We start from the raw sequence: 21,346 nt of genomic DNA on the forward strand, positions 1-21,346 counted from the left end.
GACATGGAGGAATCTTAAATGCACATATTACTAAGTTAAAGAAGCCAATCTGAAAAGGCTACAAACTATATGATTTCAATTCTATGACATTCCAGAAAAGGAAAACCATGGAGACAGGAGAATATCAGTGGTTGCTCAAGGTTATGTGGGAGAGAAGAATAGTCAGAGCACAGAGGACTTTCAGGGCAGTGAACTATTTTGTATGATACCATAATGGTGGACACATATCATTACACACTTGTCAAAACCTATAGAAAGTACACAACTAAGAGTGAAACCCAATGTGAGCTATGGTCTTCGGGTGATAATGATGTCTAGTTAGGTTCACCAATTGTAAATATCTCACCTCTATTGCAGATGTTGATGCAAGGGAAGCTGTGCCACAGGGAAGGAAATGGGGTGTATGAGGGTTTTCTGTGCTTTCTGCCCAAGGTTCCATAAACCTAAAACTGCTCTTAAAAAGTCTATTTAAAAAAAAGAGATATTGACAAGGGTAAAGTCTCAGAAAATAATGGTGTTCACCATATGGAATTTGCCTTGGCAGGGCAAAGTGATGTATGATATTTTCTTCTAACAGTATTACAGATACATTCCTGGAAGATAGACAATAAAACTATAGCAACATGGAAGATGCCATGGTAGAGGGAATACTAGTTAAGAAATTAGAAAATGTCAAATTCTAGATCCAGCATAGCTACTGGCAGCTTTGTAACAATGCATATTTTATCTAAGTTTCAAATCCACAAATTGCAATGTAGAACCAAACACTTTAAATTACTCCAAAATTTTGAAACTATATTATAAAAAATTAGAACAAGAATTATTATTATTGTCAGAGCAATTTCACTTTTGCTGTATGTCAGACCACTTAAAAATAATGTTTGAAAGAGGAAAATCCCAAATCTGACGGGGTGAACCAACAAAATAATAAACACATCAAATGATTTACCTAGACTGCTAGCCTTTGAGAACGATGTCTAAAAAAATCACCCCAAAAGTATATACCTAGTCCCCAAGGGGCAACAGATTTAAAGTATGTTGAACTCAAAATCAAACTAATAGATTGAAAAGTCTGAAATGGGCAAATTTTCACAAATGAATCACCTATTCAACCAACCAACCAACCAATCTCCTCATCAGCCAAGCCGTATTAGTATGTGCTGCATATAGGACCTGTTTGACATTGAAAATCGGCTGAGGAGAAAATACTCACAATTCTTACCCACATGGAGATTACAAGATAGAAGGAAAGATATATATTAGACAATTTAAAAAAAATCCTACTGAAATGGTATGATCTCAAATTATAATGAGTACTAGAAAGGAAAAGTACAGGGTGGTCTAAGAAGAGAAAAATGGAGATTCCCCTGAGATTCAGAGCTTGAGAAAGGGCTCTTGGAAAGTAAAATTAAAGCTGACATTTTAAGAATGGCAGTTAGCTGAATAAAGAGTATGGGCTGGGGGAAGGGGCCACAAACTAAAAATCTATTACGAACAATACATGACTGTTGTAAAGAGAGTGAGTCAAAATTAATAGCCTTCCTGTACTAAAAAAAAAAATATGTCTTTTAAGATAAAATGATTCCATTACAATGACAACAAAAATGATCAAATATATGATGAGATCTTCAAAATGGTAGTAAAGAAAAACTGAAAAGGCTTGATAAAATGTAAAAAAAAAAAAAAAAAGGACTATATTCTCAGACAGGAAACTCCAGAATTGTAAAGTTACCAAATGTTCATATGTTAATCTAAAAATTAATATCTTCAAAAATACCAATACAATTTTTTTAAACTAGACAAGTTAATTCTGAAGTTTATATGGAAATTAAATATTTAAGAAGAGCAGGAAATTTTGAAAAACCAGAGTTATAAGATGGCATAAGCTCTAGACAGGCATTAACAGAAACAGCCTGGTATGATGCATGAGTACACAGAATACCTAAAACACTGAAATAGGACAGGAACACAGTATTAGGTAAAGGTGACACTTAGAAAGCCAGACAAATTATTCAATAAATGATATTGGGATAATTGGTAGATAACTAGAAAAAAAAAAACTGAGTCTTCCCCTCACCTCTTAAACTAAACTCCAGGTTGATCAAAGATTTGAAGTTAAAAATAAAACAAGTTCAAAAATAAACCATATACCTGAGAGCTATTAAAAAATAAAGACTCATAAGTGAGTCTGACCACATAAAATTGGAAAATATGAATGGGAGAGACAATTACTTTTCATTGTATCTTTTGTAATATATGAACTTGCTATGTATCACAGAAGGTAATGACTAATTTTTTTCTTAAGGAATCAAAATTCATTTCAAGAGACTACACATGGTTATTTAATCTTCAGTTACCAGTTTTTTTCTTTTGCTAGTTTTTTAATTAAATTTTTTTTATTTACATACAGTCATATTAGTTTCAAGTATACAATGACAAATTAATTTTTTAAAATTTGAAGTGCTACAAGAGCAATTATTTCAACTAGCAGGAATATACTGAAGCAGAGAGATCTAGGGAAGTTCCAGAATCTGAAAGAAGTTCAATGTGTGTATAGTGGACAAACAGTAAAAAGTGGCAGGCTCATGCAGGGTCAGTGGGTTATGTTAGAAGATTTATCCTATCACGGAAAACTAATGAAGGGTTTGAGCTGGGGAGCAGCTAGATCTGATTTACACTTAAAAAATACATTTCTGCATACAGAAACAAAACTGGAGAGGGGCAAAAGTTGAAAGATAAAACTAGCCAGGGACAAGAGTGGAAAGCAAAGACCAGGAAGGAGCTACAGCAGCAAACTGGGCTTAAGAGCAGGGGTGCAGCAGATTCTAAACAGATTTTGGAGGTAAAACCAATAGGATGTGTTTACTGATTTGGATGGGGTGGGGGGTGGCACTGGAGAAGACATCAAGAATAACTCCCTGATTTCTGGTTTAGGAACTGAATGAAAGCAGTTTCTAAGATAGGAGGCACCAGGTAGGATAGGTTTTTATGGAGAAGATCATGAATTTAGTTTTCAACATGTTTAGTTTCAGAAACTATAGTGTGACATGTCAGTAAATGGTGGTAAGCATGAGTTTGAAACTAAGAGAAGTGTGGACTAACCAAGAGACTTAGTCAGAGAGAGATACAAAGATGGAAGGAAGTCAGGACTCTGAAAATATGGGTATTACCTGAAGTGAGAGTGAAAAGACAGGACGAGGCCCAAGAAATTTTACTATTTACAAATCAAAGAGAGAGAGGGGTTGGGAAAGAATATTAAGTGGTAGCTGGAAAGGGAGGAAGACAATCTAAAGTGTTGTCAGAAGCCAATAAAAAGAGAGTGCTTCAAGATACTAACAACATACCTTTAAGATACTTTCCATATATGATAAACAAATTTTAAACTTTCAAACTGCATCCTGGAAATAGTTAAAATTCCTTATAAACAGAACTAATGTTCAATTTACAAAAGTTCCTTCCTCTTAAATTAATAATCTTGAAATATTCGTTATTATTATTAAATAGTGATTGAATGGAAATAGGCCAGGTGATTAGCAGTCACATGACAGATGTATTCCCATTATGTAAAAAAAAAAAAATCCTTTGGTTCTATCACTTTTAGCACACAAAAAAGCAAACAGACAAAAAACAATGCTATTAGCTTTTAATAATTATCTTCTAGTCACTTACAGTTCTATCAGGAATTCTCTCAATATTTTCACTGCCAGTGTAATAATGGTAAAAAATGAAATCAAAATTCACTCAACACTCAACTTTGAAACTGTTATTATGAATTCAGCCCAATCAATCTGTATGCTTCAAATATAAAAAGTCACAGAAAACCAATTCTTAATTATATATTCAGTTGTCATTATTAACTGATCATTACAAGCATCCACTGGGTACATATATTTCTTGGTGGCTGAACAAGATTTTAATTAGGCAACTATTTTAAAAACATGTGGTCTGCATAAAATAAAATTCCTTCAAAACAAAGGCAGAGATATGAAAACGGATTTTAAAACTATGGTGGTGCACTGACTTCAGCATTTCATCATCGTACTAAAACACTCTCTGCTACTCATTCTTGAAAAGTAAGTTATATGGCTTCTGACTGAAATCTTGCCATGAAAGAAAGATTAACTTATTGGTTCCTTTTTTTAGATACACTCGTTTTAAGATATTCTTTAAACATAGTGATAATGTTACTATTACCTTCCATGAATGGAACATTATAATCCTTTTTGATGAGCATAGGATCACATATTAAATTTTTTAGCAGTTTTTCATACTAAGCTGGTGACAAAATGCAATGCATTACAGAGCAATGTTTCCAATCCTGTATTTTGGAAATGATCTTTGAAATTTAAATAAGGAAAGGTCATCTTTCAGAGCTTGCCTTCATTCTAATACATGAAGATAATTTTGAATATAGACTCTCACTCTGTCATGTACAAAACTGAGAATACCTTTCATGGTTTCTTCTAAAAAAAACTATTAATAGAAGCATGAATAGGAAGGGTCAAGGACAGACCTCCTAGAAAAATGCACTAGAGATCTCTGTGTCAGCCACAAGCCCATACAGAAACACAAATTAACAGGTTTTTGATGTTTCCCAGCCATAAATATATGAAGGAGGAACTCTTAAAAAGTACATTCACTTTTATGACCTACTTATCTTTCTGTCACCATATTTCACTGTGGTAATTAAAAACGGTATCACAATCGCTACTTACCAAATGATGAAATTACAAAATTTAAAAAAAAAGTGACATGTTGACTACCCTGTCAATCAGTAATGGAATCTACTCACAATTCTGTTGTGCTCAGGTGCAGAGGCTTCCTAACTCTCTAAATGAATATCCAAGCTCAGGACCCATTCTGCTCTGGAAACTTTCCAAGTTCTACCCCAGCACACTTCTCCTAAACAAAAGTCTTATGAAGCTGATAATGTCTAAGGTAAGAGTTTTAAAAAAACAGGCTTATAATTAGTTTTTGTTTTTTGAGTCCCAGAAAGGACTCCAGGACTCAATTTGTGTGGAGTAGGTGAGCAGGTGGGGGTGTGTGGAGAATGGAGCTTCATAAAACATAAAAACTGTGTTCTTTAAAAGTGCGAGTTGCACATCATCCACTATATCAATAAAAAGAAGGACGAAAATTACATGATCATCTCCATAGATGCTGAAAAAGCATTTGACAAAATTCAACACCCATTCATAATAAAAACTCTCAACAAAATGGGTATACAGGGCAAGTACCTCAACATAATAAAGGCCATATATGACAAACACACAGCCAACATCATACTTAACAGTGAAAAGCTGAAAGCTTTTCCTTTAAGATCAGGAACAAAACAAGGATGCCCAGTCTCCCCACTTCCAATCAACATAGTACTGGAGGTCCGTCCATGGCAATCAGACAACACAAAGAAATAAAAGGCATCCAGATAAAGGTAAGAAAGAACTTAAACTGTCACTGTTTGCAGATAACATGATACTGTATATAAAAAACCCTGAAGAATCCACTCTAAAACTACTAGAACTATTATCCGAATTCAGCAAAGTTGCAGGATAAAGAATTAATATGCAGAAATCTGTAGCATTCCTATATATTAATGATGAACTAGCTGAAAGAGAAATCAGGAAAACAACCCCATTTACAATTGCATCAAAAAGAATAAAATCCCTGGGAATAAACCTAACCAAGGAGGTATAAGACCTATATCCTGAAAACTACAAGACACTCAATGACAGAAATTAGAGAAGACACCAATAAATGGAAATGTATCTCATGCTCATGGATAGGAAGAATTAATATTGTCAAAATGGTCATCCTGCCTAAAGCAATCTACAGATTCAATGACATCCCTATCAAAATTCCAACAGCATTCTTCAATGAACTGGAACAAATAGTTCTAAAATTCATATGAAACTACAAACGACCCCAAAGAGCCAAAGCAATCCTGAGAAGGAAGAATAAAGAAGGAGGGATTATGCTTCCCAACTTCAAGCTTTACTACAAAGCTACAATAATCAAGACAATTAGGTACTGGCACAAGAACCGACCCACAGACCAATGGAACAAAATAGAGAGTCCAGATATTAACCCATTAATACATGATAAAGGAGCCATGGATATACAATGGGGAAATGACAGTCTCTTCAACAACTGGTGTTGGCAAAATGGGACAGCTACATGTAAGGGAATGAAACTGGATTACTGTCTAACTCCATACACAAAAGTAAATTCGAAATGGATCAAAGGCCTGAATGCAAGTCATGGAACCATAAAACTGTTAGAAGAAAACATAGGCAAAACTCTCTTGAATATAAACACGAGCAACTTTTTCATGAACACATCTCCTCGGGCAAGGGAAACAAAAGCAAAAATTAACAAGTGAGACTATATTAAACTAAAAAGCATCTGTACAGCAAAGGATACCATCAGTAGAACAAAAAGGCATCCTACAGTATGGGAGAATATATTCATAAATGACATATCCAATAAGGGGTTGACATCCAAAATATATAAAGAGCTCATGTGCCTCAACAACCAAAAAGCAAATAATCTGATTAAAAAACGGGCAGAGGAGGCGGAGGAAGACAAGTACCAAATGATTTCACTCATATGTGGAGTATAAGAACAAAGGAAAACTGAAAGAACAAAACAGCAGCAGAATCACAGAACCCAAGAATAGACTAACAGTTACCAAAGGGAAAGGGACTGGGGAGGATGGGTGGGAAGGGAGGGATAAGGGTGGGGAAAAAGAAAGGGGGCATTACCATTAGCATGTATAGTGGAGGTGGGGGAGGGCTGTGCAACACAGAGAAGTCAAGTAGTGATTTTATAGCATCTTACTACGCTGATGGACAGTGACTGTGAAGGGGTATGTGGGGGGGACTTGGTGAAGGGGGGAGCCTAGTAAACATAATGTTCTTCATGTAATTGTAGATTAATGACACCAAAAAAAAAAAAAAAAAAAAAAAAAGAAAAGAAAAAAAGAACTCCAACTGTTGGCAGATAGTAACGGTGCTAGTGGGGGTGGGGATTTAATAATGTGGGCAATTGGTGAACCACTGTGTTGTATCCTTGAAACTAGTGTAAGATTGCATATCTATTACACTTCAGTAAAAAAATGCAAATAAAAAAAAGGATTCCAACTTAAAAAAAAAATGGGCAGAGGATCTGAACAGACACTTCTCTGAAGAAGAAATTCAGATGGCCAACAGGCACATGAAAGATGCTCCACATCACTAATCATCAGAGAAATGCAAATTAAAACAATGAGATATCACTTCACACCAATCAGGATGGTCAACATCCAAAACACAAACAACAAATGCTGATGAGGATGAGGAGAAAGGGGAACCCTCCTGCACTGCTGGTGGGAATGTAAACTAGTTCAGCCACTGTGGAAAGCAATATGGAGGTTCCTCAAAAAACTAAAAATAGAAATACCATTTGACCCAGGAATTCCACTCCTAGAAATTTACGCTAAGAATGCAAGATTCCAGACTCAAAAAGACATATGCACCACTATGTTTATTGCAGCACTATTTACAATAGCCAAGAAATGGATGAAGAAGATGTGGTATATATACATAATGGAATATTATTCAGCCATAAGAAGAAAACAAATCCTACCATTTGCAACAACATGGAAGGAGCTAGAGGGTATTATGCTCATGAAATAACCCAGGCGGAGAAAGACAAGTACCAAATGATTTCACTCATCTGTGGATTATAACAACAAAGCAAAAACTGAAGGAACAAAACAGCAGCAGACTCACAGAACCAAAGAATGGACTAATGGTTACCAAACAGAAAGGGACTGGGAAGAGTGGGTGGGAAGGGAGGGGATAAGGGGATTAAGGGGTATTATGATTAGCACACATAATGTAGGGGGGGCACAGAGAAGGCAGTATAGCACAGAAAAGACAAGTAGTGACTCTATAGCATTTTACTATACTGATGGATAGTGACTGTAATGGGGTATGTGGTGGGGACTTGAAAATGGAGTAAATCTAGTAATCACAATGTTGCTCATGTGATTATATATTAATGATACTACAATAAAAAAAAAGTGAGAGTCGCCACACCTTAAGTGATTGCAGTTAGTATTACCATAAGTCCCTCCTCACAGCATGTCCCTCTTCACATGATCACAACAGAGTTTAAATCTAATCCTGAGGATTCAATAGACAAATCCAAATTGAGGGGTGTTTTACCAAAAAGCTATTCTGTAGTCTTAAAATTTTGAAAGGCAAAGGAAGACTAAAGGACTGTTCCCGATTAAAGGAGATGAAACAGGACAATAAATGTAATATGTAATTCTGAGGCTGGGTTCCAGACCTGTGTGGCGATGGAGGGGTGTAAAATGGTAGTTTTTTTTTCCTAGAAAAGAAATAAGTGGGCAAATGATTAAATTTGGGTGCCTGTAGATTAGGCAATAGTATATTCTTAATGTCAATTTCCTGGTTTTGAAAGATGTCCTTGTTTTTAGAAATACACAGAAAAGTATATCATGTCTGCAAACTTACTCTCAAATATTAAAAAAAAAAGACACAATGACTCAACAAATGCAAACTTTTAACATTTGGGGGAATCTGTGTAAATGGTAAATGACAAATCTTTATAATATTTTTGTGAGTCTGTAATTTCAAGATAAAATGTTTTAAAAAATATTAAAACATCAAAAAATGTATTTCTTTTTAATCTAAAAAATAAAGAAAATAGAGCTAGTCTTTTTGACATAATGAATAATATCCATTTTAAGATTATGGGGTTCAAATCTAGAGCCCTAAAATGTCATTCCAACCTCTACGCTTAAAGCTTAGGACATCAGAAAAACTAGAGCGTGGGAAGTAAGCAAATGTGGTCTGGAGCTATCCCATAAAAAAACAGTCACTGTTACTTAAGAGTTTCATTTTCATAAAAAATAAAGTCTTTTCAATGCCTTCTTATGAAAATGTCTGCGATTATGCAATATACAGTTCTGAAATGTTACTTGATATGGTTATGCTTCACCAAAGTAAAGCAAGAAAATGTTCTATCCTAGAACATTTAAGTCTGTAAAAGATCCCAAAAACCACAAGCAAAAAAGAGTGATGCTAAAAAGACCCCAAAGTCAGGCTTCCTAATAACATATTTCACTGTACTTTGATGATAAAATTACATTCCCACAGCAACTTTTTCCTCTTTCCTTATGTATATGCATAATGAACATTCCCAAAAAAGATGAAATTACCAGGGGCATGTTAAACTTTATGGACTATGTAAAATATTCTGTGTATTCCTTTCAAATCTCCATTTTTATTTTTTAACACAAAGTTTCTTAGCAGATTCATTTGTAGATATAAAATACCAAGAAATTAATAATGTTTAGGACCTATATGAAGAAAATTATAAAAATTTACTGTTGGGCACAAAAGAAATCTTGAATAAATGAAGAGACACCAGCATGTTCTGAGAAGAGAAGAAAAAGTATTACAAAAGATGCCTTATCCTTCACAGATTCAAAATCCCAGTAGGAATATTTGATTTTTGACAAGGTGATTTTCTTACAGTGGTTTCTAAATTTCTTTAAGGGTCCATTTTAAAAGCTAATAAAAGGTATGGATTCCCTTACAGAAAAAGATTCCAAGTTATATACACACAAATTTTTTATAAAATTTCAAGATTTTCACAGGGTCCCTGGAGCCTATTATTATCCTTATACCCCAGATAGATGAAGTTCAAGCACTGATTTCCTGTGTAGGAGGAGAAACAGTTAAAAGAGCCAAGAAGATTTTGGAAAGGAGTAATTAGGAAGATCTCACCTTATGTTATTCAAACATATAAGCCTGTAATAATCAAGTGAAGAGTACTAGAAGAACAGACATCTGAATCAATATAGCAGCAAAGAAAATCCAGAAAGGAATATACTATGTGATAAGGTTGCATTTAAATTTGGAAGAGAAAGGGATTTTAATATGTGTCTCTGGAATAACTGGAAATCATGTTTGGGAAAAAAAAATTAGACATTTATCTTACACAACAAATCAAACCAAATTTAAAATCAATTACAATTGTAGGGGGAAAAAAAAGGGTCCACCAAAGAACCAGAAGAATAAAAGAGGGAAGTGGGAGACATGACTATAAGAAAAAGTATTAGTTGATTTGACATCACAAATATTTAAAATGTCAAAAACGTCATCACTAAAATTAAAAGATAACACATATGTATAACATAATATAGACAATTTCTCATTGTCTCTATACAGAGCTCTTTTGAATTAATAAGTGAAAGATGGTTAAAAGGTATCCTTTAGGATGGCATCAAGTGTACTAACATTTGCATTGTAGGGGTCCCAAAGGAGAAGAGAAAGGAAGCAGCAGAAAGCTTTTTTTAAGAAATAATAGCTGAAAATGTTCCCAATCTGGGGAAGCAAACAGACATCTAGGTCCAGGAAGTACAGAGAGACCCAAAAGAGGTCCACACTAACATACATAATTAAAATGGTAAAATTAGAGATTAATAAAGAATCTTAAAAGCAGCAAGAGAAAAGCAACTACAGCTACTCTCTGAAAACTCTACATGATAGCCTTAAATATACGGAGAAACTGTCAACCTCTTCATTTTTTCTTTTCTGATTGATATTAAACATTTGTTTTTTCATGGACTATGATACCAAGATTCTTCATCAATTTTTTTTTTAATTTTTTAATTTTGGTATCATTAATCTACAATTACATGAGGAACATTATGTTTACTAGACTCCCCCCAACATCAAGCCCACCCCACATACTCATTACACTGTCCATCAGCGTAGTAAGATGCTATAGAATCATTACTTGTCTTCTCTGTGTTGTACAGCCCTCCCTGTGCCCCCACACACATTATGTCTGCTAGTAGTAATGCCCCCTTTTTTTCTTCATCAATCTTACTACTCTCTTTTCAATACTCACATTGACTAACAAGCTTCTCAGCAATATAAGAAGCAAAGAGAGGGGTATTTTCTCACTGATAGTACTTAGAATTGCTGGTACATGGTGATAATAAAAAAGCAGAAAATTTTTAGTTGGTTTTGTTACAGTTTTAAAATTCCTTACAAACAGAGACAATACATTCCCTTATTGCCTGAACCAGTGATATCATTCTTCCCTTTGGTGGGTATACTAATAACCTTGTTATACCACTGGTTATTCTTAAAATTTGGTAACATAAGTGAGCACATGTGTTGTGTTTTGAAACACATCACTGCAGGATGAAAAAATTACATTCTATCAGTACCATCTAAAATCATATGTACATCTTGAAAAACTAAAATAATGGAGAAAAAATTCCCTCAAATTGAAAATGGAAACAAAAAACTTAGCTGTATATCAAGTGATGATAAAATTACACAAAGAATTATTCTGAAAAACTTTAAAATGCAGAATTTGGAGGAGGCAGAGAAAAAGATGGCAGAGTAGGAAGGCAAAGCAGAAATCTCCTCCCAAACACATATAAAAGAAGAAAATACAGTAAATACAACTAAACCTGAAACAACCTTAAGACTGCAGAACAGACTACCTGCACCTGGGGAAAAAGAGAAGCGCACACAGAAAAGGGTAAAGAGGCACAACTGGGCAGGACCCAAGTCCTCTCCCACCCCAGCCCACAGGTCGGAAAGAGGACCAGAGAGGGGAGGAGATAGGAGCCCAGGAACGCTACACACCTGGCTGTGGAAATCTGCTTTGGAAGCATGTGTACACATTGCACTGGGTTCTGATGATTAGTGGGGCAGGACACCAGGGTCAGGTGGAACACTCTGCGAGGCTGAGACTCCAGCCACTTGTGGAGGACACTCACATCCCACCAGTCCAGAGACCCAAAGCAGAGGCAGCAGTTTGAAAGACTTGCCAGAAGTGGGAGGGGTGCGAGAGAGACAAGGGTTGGACAAAGCTCTCTCCTCAAGAGAAAGGGCAGGTGAACAATACCTTCCCAGTCCTCCCTTGACCCAACAAGTCAGGAACTCTCAGGAACCCAAGACACTCCATCCCCCTCACTGGCAACTCAGCCCTGAGGCTCGTCCCTGCATGCACTGCCAGTGAGCCAACCCACTCAGCCTAGGAGCAGCATCACACTTTGCTGTCCGGCAGGCAGAAAGAGACTCTCCCAGCTTTCTTACCCCACTTCAGCCCAACCAGGGATGTACCTACAGGAATCAGCCCTGAGAGTTCCTTCTTCCCCACAGGGGTCCAAGCCCAGTGCTGCACATCCCGCTCTGTCCCACAGCTGCACATCAGCGCACTCACCACATTAACCCTCAAACTCTGCCATCGCTGCAGGACAGGCAGAGAGTGGCACCACCTATAGCAATCCCAGCAGAGGCTTCTACTCGAATCACAAATGTGGCTGAGGCAAACTGCAGGTGCTGCAGACAGATAGAAAAGGCAGTCCCACCCACTGCACACTAGCAACAGCTAGGGGTCCCACAAAGTAGAACCAGGCACTGGAGAGTAAGAGTTGAGCTTCTGGGCACCATAGGGTGGCTTCTTCATAAAGCTATTACTCTAAAGGCCAGGAAGCATTGCAGATTCATCTGATAAAAAGGAAGAAGCACAGAAACCCTGACAAAATGCATAAGCAAAGGAATATGATCTAAACATAACTAAAGGACAAGACACCAGAAAGAGGGCTAAATGAAATGGAGATCATCAATCTTCTTGATAAAGATTTCAAAGTAAAAGTCATAAACATGCTCACTGAAAAATATCTAAGATCTGAGCGAGAACTTCAACAAAGAGAAGAGCTGAAAAAGAGCCACTCAGAGCTGAAGAATACAGTAGCTGAAATGAAACATACAATGGAGGAATTAAAGAGTAAATTACTACAAGTAGAGGAGACTCTCAATGAGATGGAAATTAGAAAATGGGAACACAATGAAGCTAAGGAACAGAGAAAAAGGATCTCTAGGAATGAAAGACTGATGAGAGAACTGTGTGACCAAAAGACACAATATTCACATAATAGAGGCACCAGAAGGGGAAGAGAGAGACAAAGGGACAGAAAGTCTCTCTGAAGAAATAATTGTTGAAAACTTCCCCAATCTGGGGAAGGAAATAAGACACTCAGGTCATGAAAGCACAGAGAGCCCCTATCAAAAGGAACCCCAAGAAGACAACAGACATATAAAAATTAAAATGACAAAGATCAAGGATAAGGAGAGAGTACTCAAAGTAGACAGAGAGAGAAAAAAGACTACTTATAAAGGAAACCCCATTAGGCTATCAGCAGACTTTTCAGCAGAAACTTTATAGGCCAGAAGGGAGTGGCATGAAATATTTAATGTACTGAAATAGAAGGACCTTAAACCAAGAATCCTCTACCTGGCAAGATTATCATTTAAATTTTAAGCAGGTATTAAACAATTTCCAGATAAATAAAAGTTGACAGAATTCACCACCACTAAGTAAGCCTTACAAGATACGTTAAAGGGACTGCTGTACATAGAAATGTTCCTAAGGATAGAGAGCTTTCACCAGTGAAAATAAACCCACAGTAAAGGTAGTAGACCAATTAATTACCAAGCAAGTATGAAATTAAAACAAAAGAAGCAAAATCAACTACACATAAAATCAGCAAGGGATACACAAAAAGTACAGATTACAACATCTAATACATAAGTGTGGAGGAGGAAAAAGAAGGTGGAAAAAGTGCAGTTAGACTGTGCTTGAACTAGAGCAATCAGCAACTTAATATAGACTGTTACATAGTAAGGAAGCTATCCTTGAACCTTTAGTAACCACAAAACTAAAGTCTACAATAGATACACAACAAATAAGTAAACACAAAAGAAATCTAAACACAACACTAAAGAAAACCATCAAAAACAAGTGAAGAGTGTTGAGAGGAAAAAAAGGAATAGAAAGGAGCTACAAAAACAACCAGAAAACAATAAAACGGCACCTAGTACATACCTATGAAAAATTACCTTAAATATAAGTGGGATGAATGAATGCACCAATCAAGAAACAAAGTATCAGAAACAGATCAAAGAAACAAAACCCATCTATATGCTGCCTACAAGAGATTCATTTCAGACGTGAAGACATACACAGACTAAAAGTGAAAGGATGGAACGTCACTAATCATCAGGGAAATGCAAATGAAAACCACAATGACATTATCACCTTAACCAGTTAGAATGGCCACTATCCAAAAGATAAGAAATAAGAATGTTGGTGAGGATGCGGACAAATGGGATTCCTCCTACACTATTAGTGGAAATGTAAATTGGTATAATCACTGTGGAAAGCTGCATCGAGGTTCCTCAAAAAACAAAAAATAAAATACCTTAGATTCTGTTAATTCCACTTCTAGGAACTTACCCAAAGAAAACAAAATCCCTGATTCGAAAAGATACGTGCACCCTTGTTTAATGCTGCACTATCTGCAGTAGCCAAAATATGGAAGCAACCTAAGTGTCCAACAATACATGAATGGATAAAGAAGATATGGTACATATACATAATGGAATATTATTCAGTCATAAAAAGAAAAGAAATTCTACCATTGGCAACAACCTGGATAAATCTAGAGGGTATTATGCTCAGTGAAATAAGCCAGGCAGAGAAAGACAAATATCATATGATTCCACTTATTTGTGGACTATAAAAACAAAGCAAAACAGAAGGAACAAAACAGCAATAGACACAGAAGTGACTAGTGGTCACCAAGGGGGTAACCCTGATAGTTCCTTCTATCAGGACAGGTGGAGGGGGTAGGGGACAAAGGGGCACAATAATTCACAATCATTATGTAAGTTGGTCATGGGGATGGCAGTACAGCATGGAGAATATAGTCAATGATTCTGTAACATTTTTCTACATTTACAGATAATAATTGCACTATAGGGGGTGAGGATTTAATAATATGGGTAACTGTTGAACCACTGTGTTGTGCATTCAAAATCAATATAAGATTGTATATCAACAATAGTTCAATAAAAATTTTTTTAAATGTAGAATTTGATCATACATAGTGTGATATATTCTAGGGACAGGGAGACAAAAAATCGTAAACTTCATTCCTGAGACTTAGGAGTATTATTTTGAAACTATATATATATATGTATATATATATATATATATGTATGTATATATATATATACACACACACACCCATAAACACACATATACACATACCCCAATGTATAAATAGAATGAGAAAAAATATACTAGTTCTGTTCAAGGAATCGAATCAGAGTTTAGGTTAAATAATCTTAAATCTGAATCAGAACCAACAATATGAATTATCTTTTCCCTTTTCAAGAATTTATATTTTTCCTAGCATTGCCCACTCAAGATATCTAAAAGAAATAAAAAAGTTCTTAGCAACTGGCACCCCTATCATCTACCAACCAGACTGTCGTTTCTAAATACCATTCCCACTAAAAGAAACCAGAGATTTTTGGAAGAATGGCTATTCCTAGGTTCAAGATAGAACATGCACAAGATGATTTTGACATATCTTACTGGCCTAAGAGCAAGGAAGCAAAGAAATTATTAGAGACACATGTGAAACTATTCACAGGACAAAGAGACAAAATAAGAGGTCTCCCCATTAGCCAAAGATGCCATAATCAGCAATCAAAAAGAAAAATTACACTGCAAGTGATTGAAACAATAGAATATATAAAACCAGGAGTTCATAATAAAATAAAACCCAAAAACCAAAAATGCCTTAGTTACTACTGGAAGTAACAAGGACACCTATCTCCTTCTCTAAATATTAAAATATTAATGAGAAAGAAGCATTAAATCTGTCTTTCCAACTAAACCTATCCAGAAAATAGAATTCTACCTAAAAAATATACATGTAATATTATAATTAAAATTTTTCCTTTTGGCAGTGGGGGGAAGTTGGGGTTCCTATGGCCAGAATCCTCACTGAACTTACACCACCTGATGATGTAACTGGCCTGTTGCTAGGCTACCGCTTCCACACCTTTAGGCAATAAGCTATTATTGCGCTATATAGAGAGCTCGGCCCAGTGCTCTGGGCAGAGGCGGAGACGCTAGTGCTCGACCTACCACCGGAGAACAAGCCGGGTAATAAACCCTTTCACCCCAGAGAACGTTTTGCTGTCAATTTCTTTGGTCACATTGAATGCATAGCAAACTTGCCCAGGGCTGAAACCCATTGGCAAGGCAATTGGCAAAAGTTGGCAGGGATCATTGTTGACCAAGGAAAAGGACAGGCTGCCCTTAGGGGAGGGGTGCTTCAGTGGGCTTCCTCTGTGAATGGGGAGACAGTGGATTGTCCTCCAATGGGTATGTGGTCTGAGGTGGCTTGCGTTCTAGAGGACTGGGCCCCACCCCAGGACTGGAGGCAAGTGGAGGTGGCACCTGAGGCTGCAGGGGTGGCCCTTGGTATAGTAAGTAGGTCTTTTCAGGGACAGAGTGCCCATGAGGCAGTGGGGACTGTGGGTTGGCTGCTTCTCACAATATTAAAAAATTCTACAGAAGTGACCCAAGAAATGGTGGCATGAGAATGCAAGCTGCAAACTCCTGTGGATTCCCTGAAGAAGGAAATGGCATTGATGCAAAAGGATGCAGCACGAGAACGCTGGCAGCAAGGTGCCCCTGAAGAGGTAAAAAAATTCCTTACAGAATGAGAGGGCAGTGCTGCCAGATGCTCTGAAGGAGGAAGAGGCCATCAAGGAAAAAGATGAACTCCTGAGGGAAGCACAGGCAAAGGTGGCATGAGAACCTTCGCTGTGAAGCATTGAGGTGAAGGTAAGAGAGCTTCTGAAGACTGAGCTGGCATTGCTGCGAGGCACAGTAGAAAAGGTAATGGTTGTAGCAGAGGAGGCACTCAGGGGAGGGGAGAGAAAGGTGCCATCAGCCTGGGAAATGGGAGCTGGGGAAGGATGAAGGGGTGGTGCCGGAGGCACTGACCCCTCCTCTACTGAAAGCACACCCACTGGTTGTAAAGAAAATAAAGACCCAGCAGCTGAAAGTTCCCCAAGTAGAGGGGCAGCCCCCTCCCCAGGTGGTGGAGCACTCTATGGTCTGCCCCTATACTCAGGCTGAGCTGGTGGATTTGGGCTCCCGGTTTAGGCAGAAGCCCTCAGAGTCAATATCAGCTTGGCTCCTGCATCTGTGAGACTTAGGGGGTGGATGGAATTGTTCTGTCAGGATCAGAGATGGCAGAGCTGGCTTCCCTGACAGTTCAGCCCACCTTGAGGCAGCGATTACAAAATGCACATCAGACCCCAGGGAGTCACTCCCTCCTCGATTGGCTTATGGTTGCACTTCATGTTCTGTGGCCCAGTCCAGGTGATCTACCATCCTCTCTGTTAGATGGCAGATGTATGCTGACCTCCAACAGGTGTTACGAAAGCTGGGAATGAGAAATGCCATCTATAGTCCAGAGAAATACAGTCCAGATGAAGAGATTTTCACTACTATGGCTCCCACATCCCTCTTTTGAGTCTCTCGTGGCCATTCTTTCCCCACTTAGGGCATCCCATAAGCGAGGTGACACATAAAGTAGCAGACTTAGGAGAGGCTGAAGCAACGAGAATCCAGAAAGAAATAAGACCTGTTACTCACAAGAAGAATTTACAGGGCCCCATGAAGGTTACGAGGACTCAGATGTGTGTTCATTTAATACAGAGAGGAGCAGATTGGGAGAAAATTAGATGGGAAGTCAAATAAAATCTTATTTGAGTTCTGGCAACAGCGGAAACCAGAGCAGCAATTACAGCCATTAAGACCAAAGAGGCAGAGGTTAGAGACAGAGCCACGAGTCCAGCCTCTGTGTTTGTAAGACTTCCTGCTGGAGAGCAAGCCAACCTCACTTGAGCCAGCACAAGAAGGTGATTGGGGAACACGGTTTGACTTGAGGGGAAGGTCAAGGTATCTGCCCTGAGGGACCAGTGGGGGGACCGGAGGCCACATGTTGAAATAGCTATCCATTGGTCCCGGTGAACATACAATGTGTCCTGGCTCTGGTGGACACCGGGCTGAATGTTCAGATTCATGGTAACCCTGAGCGGTTTCCCAGGACCCCCACTATCATAGATGGATATGGGGGGAAGGCTATCAGAGTGAAAAATGCCCAAATCCCTTTGGGAATAGGGCGTCTACCCTCAAAAGAGTATACTGTGTATGTATCTCCTATCCCTGAGTATATTTTGGGAATTGATATCCCTGTGAGCTAGATGCTCATGTGACTGAAGACGGTTATGGCTGGGGTCTCAGACAGAAGCTTGAACAAACTCACCAACCTATTGGATTCTGTTCACAACTCTGGAAAGGTGCAGAGGTACGATACACGTTGATAGAAAAACAACTGGCTGCCATGTATCACGCTTTGCTGGCTACAGAACCCATCACTGGAATGGCCCTGATGCAGGTAATAACCACCTATTCCATCTTGGGGTAGGTACGAGACTGGACCCAAAAGCCAAGGAGTGCTGTGGCACAAACACCCACGCTGGCCAAGTGGGGTGCTTACCTACAGCAGCATAGTGCCCTCTCTAGTATCCCCTTGAGTGAAGAACTCCAACACTTATTGGGGCCGGTGACATATACTAGTGAAAAGCAGGAAGAACCATTGCTTTTGAACCATTAGTAGCAGAGAGTCCCTATACCCAAAGATCCATGGTACATAGATGGCTCCAGCCATGGGCAGCCCCCAAAAATGGAGGGCCATAGTTTTCCATCCTAAGACTGAGACAATATGGATGGAAGATGGTGAGCAGAAGAGCAGCCAATGGGCAGAGTTGCGGGCTGTGTGGCTTGTGGTTAACCAGGAGCCCTCCCCTATAGCTGTCTGTACTGACAGCTGGGCTGTCTATCAGGGCTTGACCCTGTGTCTACCAGCCTGGTACCATGCCAGCTGGCTGGTTGGTCATTGACCCCTTTGGGGGCAAGAATTGTGGCAAGACTTATGGGCCTGCGGTCAGATTAAAATAATTACAGTATACCATGTGAGATGTCATTTGCCACTGGCATCCCCAGGAAATGATAAAGCAGATAAATTGGCCCAGATACGTTGGTTAGAAGGAAAGCCTCCCTCTGATGTAGCCCAATGGTTACATCAGTGTTTGTTGCATGTGGGGCAAAAGACAATGTGGGCTGTAGCCCATCGGTGGGGCTTGCCTTTGACCTTTGAGGAAGTTAGTAGAGCCTGGCACGAGTGTGTCATGTGCTCAAAAAGGGACTTACACTGAGTTCCACAGCAATGTGGGACAATAGCTAAGGGGCCTATACCCCTCATCAGGTGGATATGGGGGGGGCCTCTACCTGTGTCAGACTATATTGGGCCTCTACCTGTGTCAGAAGGATATTGTTATGCTATGAGTTGTGTGGACACAGCTACTGGACTTCTGGTTGCTTTTCCTACCCGTTGTACAGACCAGCAGATGACCAAAAGAGGCCTGGAGCATCTCTTTGCTACCTATGGCTGACCACAGGTAATTGAGAGTGATCAGGGCACCCATTTTACTGGACATACACTACAAGAATGGGTGTGACAGCTGGGAATCAAGTGGAAGTTTCATGTGCCATATAATCCTACTGCAGCAGGCACGACAGAGAGGCATAATGGCTTGTTAAAATCCAGACTAAAGTCAGATACCAATAGTCTGCAGGGATGGTCAGTCTGCTTATGGACCGTGCTACGGCATTTGAACAAGAGACCCTGAAAGGGAGCGCTGAGCCCTGTAGACATGTTAACACATATGGCTGCTTCCCCTATACAACTGCAAGTACAAATCAAGGAAGAATCACTGAAGCTGAGGTTTGGCCACCAGGATACCACCTTCTTGCCAGTACCAAATGCACTCAACCCCAGAGACTCCATTGAGTAGACGTGGCCTTGGACCTTTTGACACATGGACCAATGATGGCTGGCTTTCCTGGCACCCTGGGGACAAGGCCTGGAAGCTGGCTTCCTGTGTATTCCTGGAATAACAGCAGAGTGGCTGCCAAAGGTCACAGTAGTATACCTTGAATGGCCAGAAGGTAAGAGCATCTTACTGGGGAGTTTTGTTTTATCATTATGGCCAGTGCATGCACCTCCAGTAGCACCATATATAGACCCTTCAGCAACCCCCATGGGGAAAGGAGTAAAAGTATGGTATACTAGACCTGGAAGGGACCCCCTTCCTGATACAGTCCTATCACAGGACCACTCTCTTGCATGCATCCTACCTGATGGACAAGATTTACCTACATTGGTGTCATTAAAACATGTGTCTCATTGCCCCTAAAGTCTTTGTGGATTGGGAACTTCCTCTGGCTTGAGGATTATTATAATTTTTTGCTATTAGGAAACTCTTCTGGTTTGAGGATAATTATAATTTTTGTTACCTGTATCAAAATCTTGTATCTTAATTTTTGTTATTATCTCTAAGTTACTGTTATCCTCTGTTGCTACTGTGGAATCTGGTTACAGTGCTCCAGCTTTCTCGCACAGGGTCCATTGTGGAAGCTTGAACGCGTGTAGATTCAAAGGCAAGAATCTTGGAGGGGTGGAGTGTGGGGAAGTTGGGGTTCCTATGGCCAGGATCCTCACTGAACTTAAACCACCTGAAGATGTAATTGGCCTGTTGCTAGGCTACCAGTTCGACACCTTTAGGCACTAAGCTATTATTGCGCTATATAGAGAGCTCGGCCCAATGCTCCGGGAGGAGGCAGAGAGGCTTAGTGCTCTACCTACGGCTGGGAGAACAAGCCGGGTAATAAACGCTTTCACTTCAAAGAACGTCTGCTGTCAATTTCTTTGGTCACATGGAATCCATTGTGAACTTGCCTGGGGCTGAAACCCATTGGCAAGACAGGCAGCTTGTAATGAAACAACAAATTCAATCATCATCAATGGATGAAACCATCCCATGAAAGAACAACAGTGAAATTTAGAGCCCAAGCATCAATTTTAGTATCTCCAGGATAATTAGACATATACTCCTAATACTATGCAATATGAAATATACAGGAACATTTGTGAAGTATTTTTGCCAAAAAGATTGATTTTGAATGATCTGTTCTCCAGAGTTAATTTTCAGTTTACAAGAGAAATCAATGATAGGGAAAACAAATTAAAGGACATGGGAAGAAGCAGACAGACAAACCCAGAATGTGGGACAAATTAAAGGACATGGGAAGAAGCAGACAGACAAACCCAGAATGTGGGACATTCTGCAAGGCAACTGATGTGTTGACAAAGCAGTCAGAGTTGTGAGTTTAAAAAAAGTGGGAGTAGGGGGGAGTAAGAAGGGAGGTATTGCTCTACATCAGGGACCAGCAATCTTTTTCTTAAAGGGCCAGATAGTAAATGTTTTAGGCTGGGGGCCATGGCCAGGATTCCTCACCTGACCCTAAACTACCT

General features: G+C 38.9%; 1 protein-coding gene across 4 annotated transcripts in view; it reads right to left on the reverse strand.

Annotated features, from left to right (window-relative positions):
• DYM (dymeclin) overlaps positions 1 to 21,346 on the reverse strand; it is a 403,540-nt gene that overhangs the window by 168,803 nt on the left and 213,391 nt on the right. The gene's annotated exons all lie outside the window — the stretch shown is intronic.

Source organism: Manis javanica, chromosome 9, assembly GCF_040802235.1.
Source record: "Manis javanica isolate MJ-LG chromosome 9, MJ_LKY, whole genome shotgun sequence".
NCBI classification, from domain to species: Eukaryota; Metazoa; Chordata; class Mammalia; order Pholidota; family Manidae; genus Manis; species Manis javanica.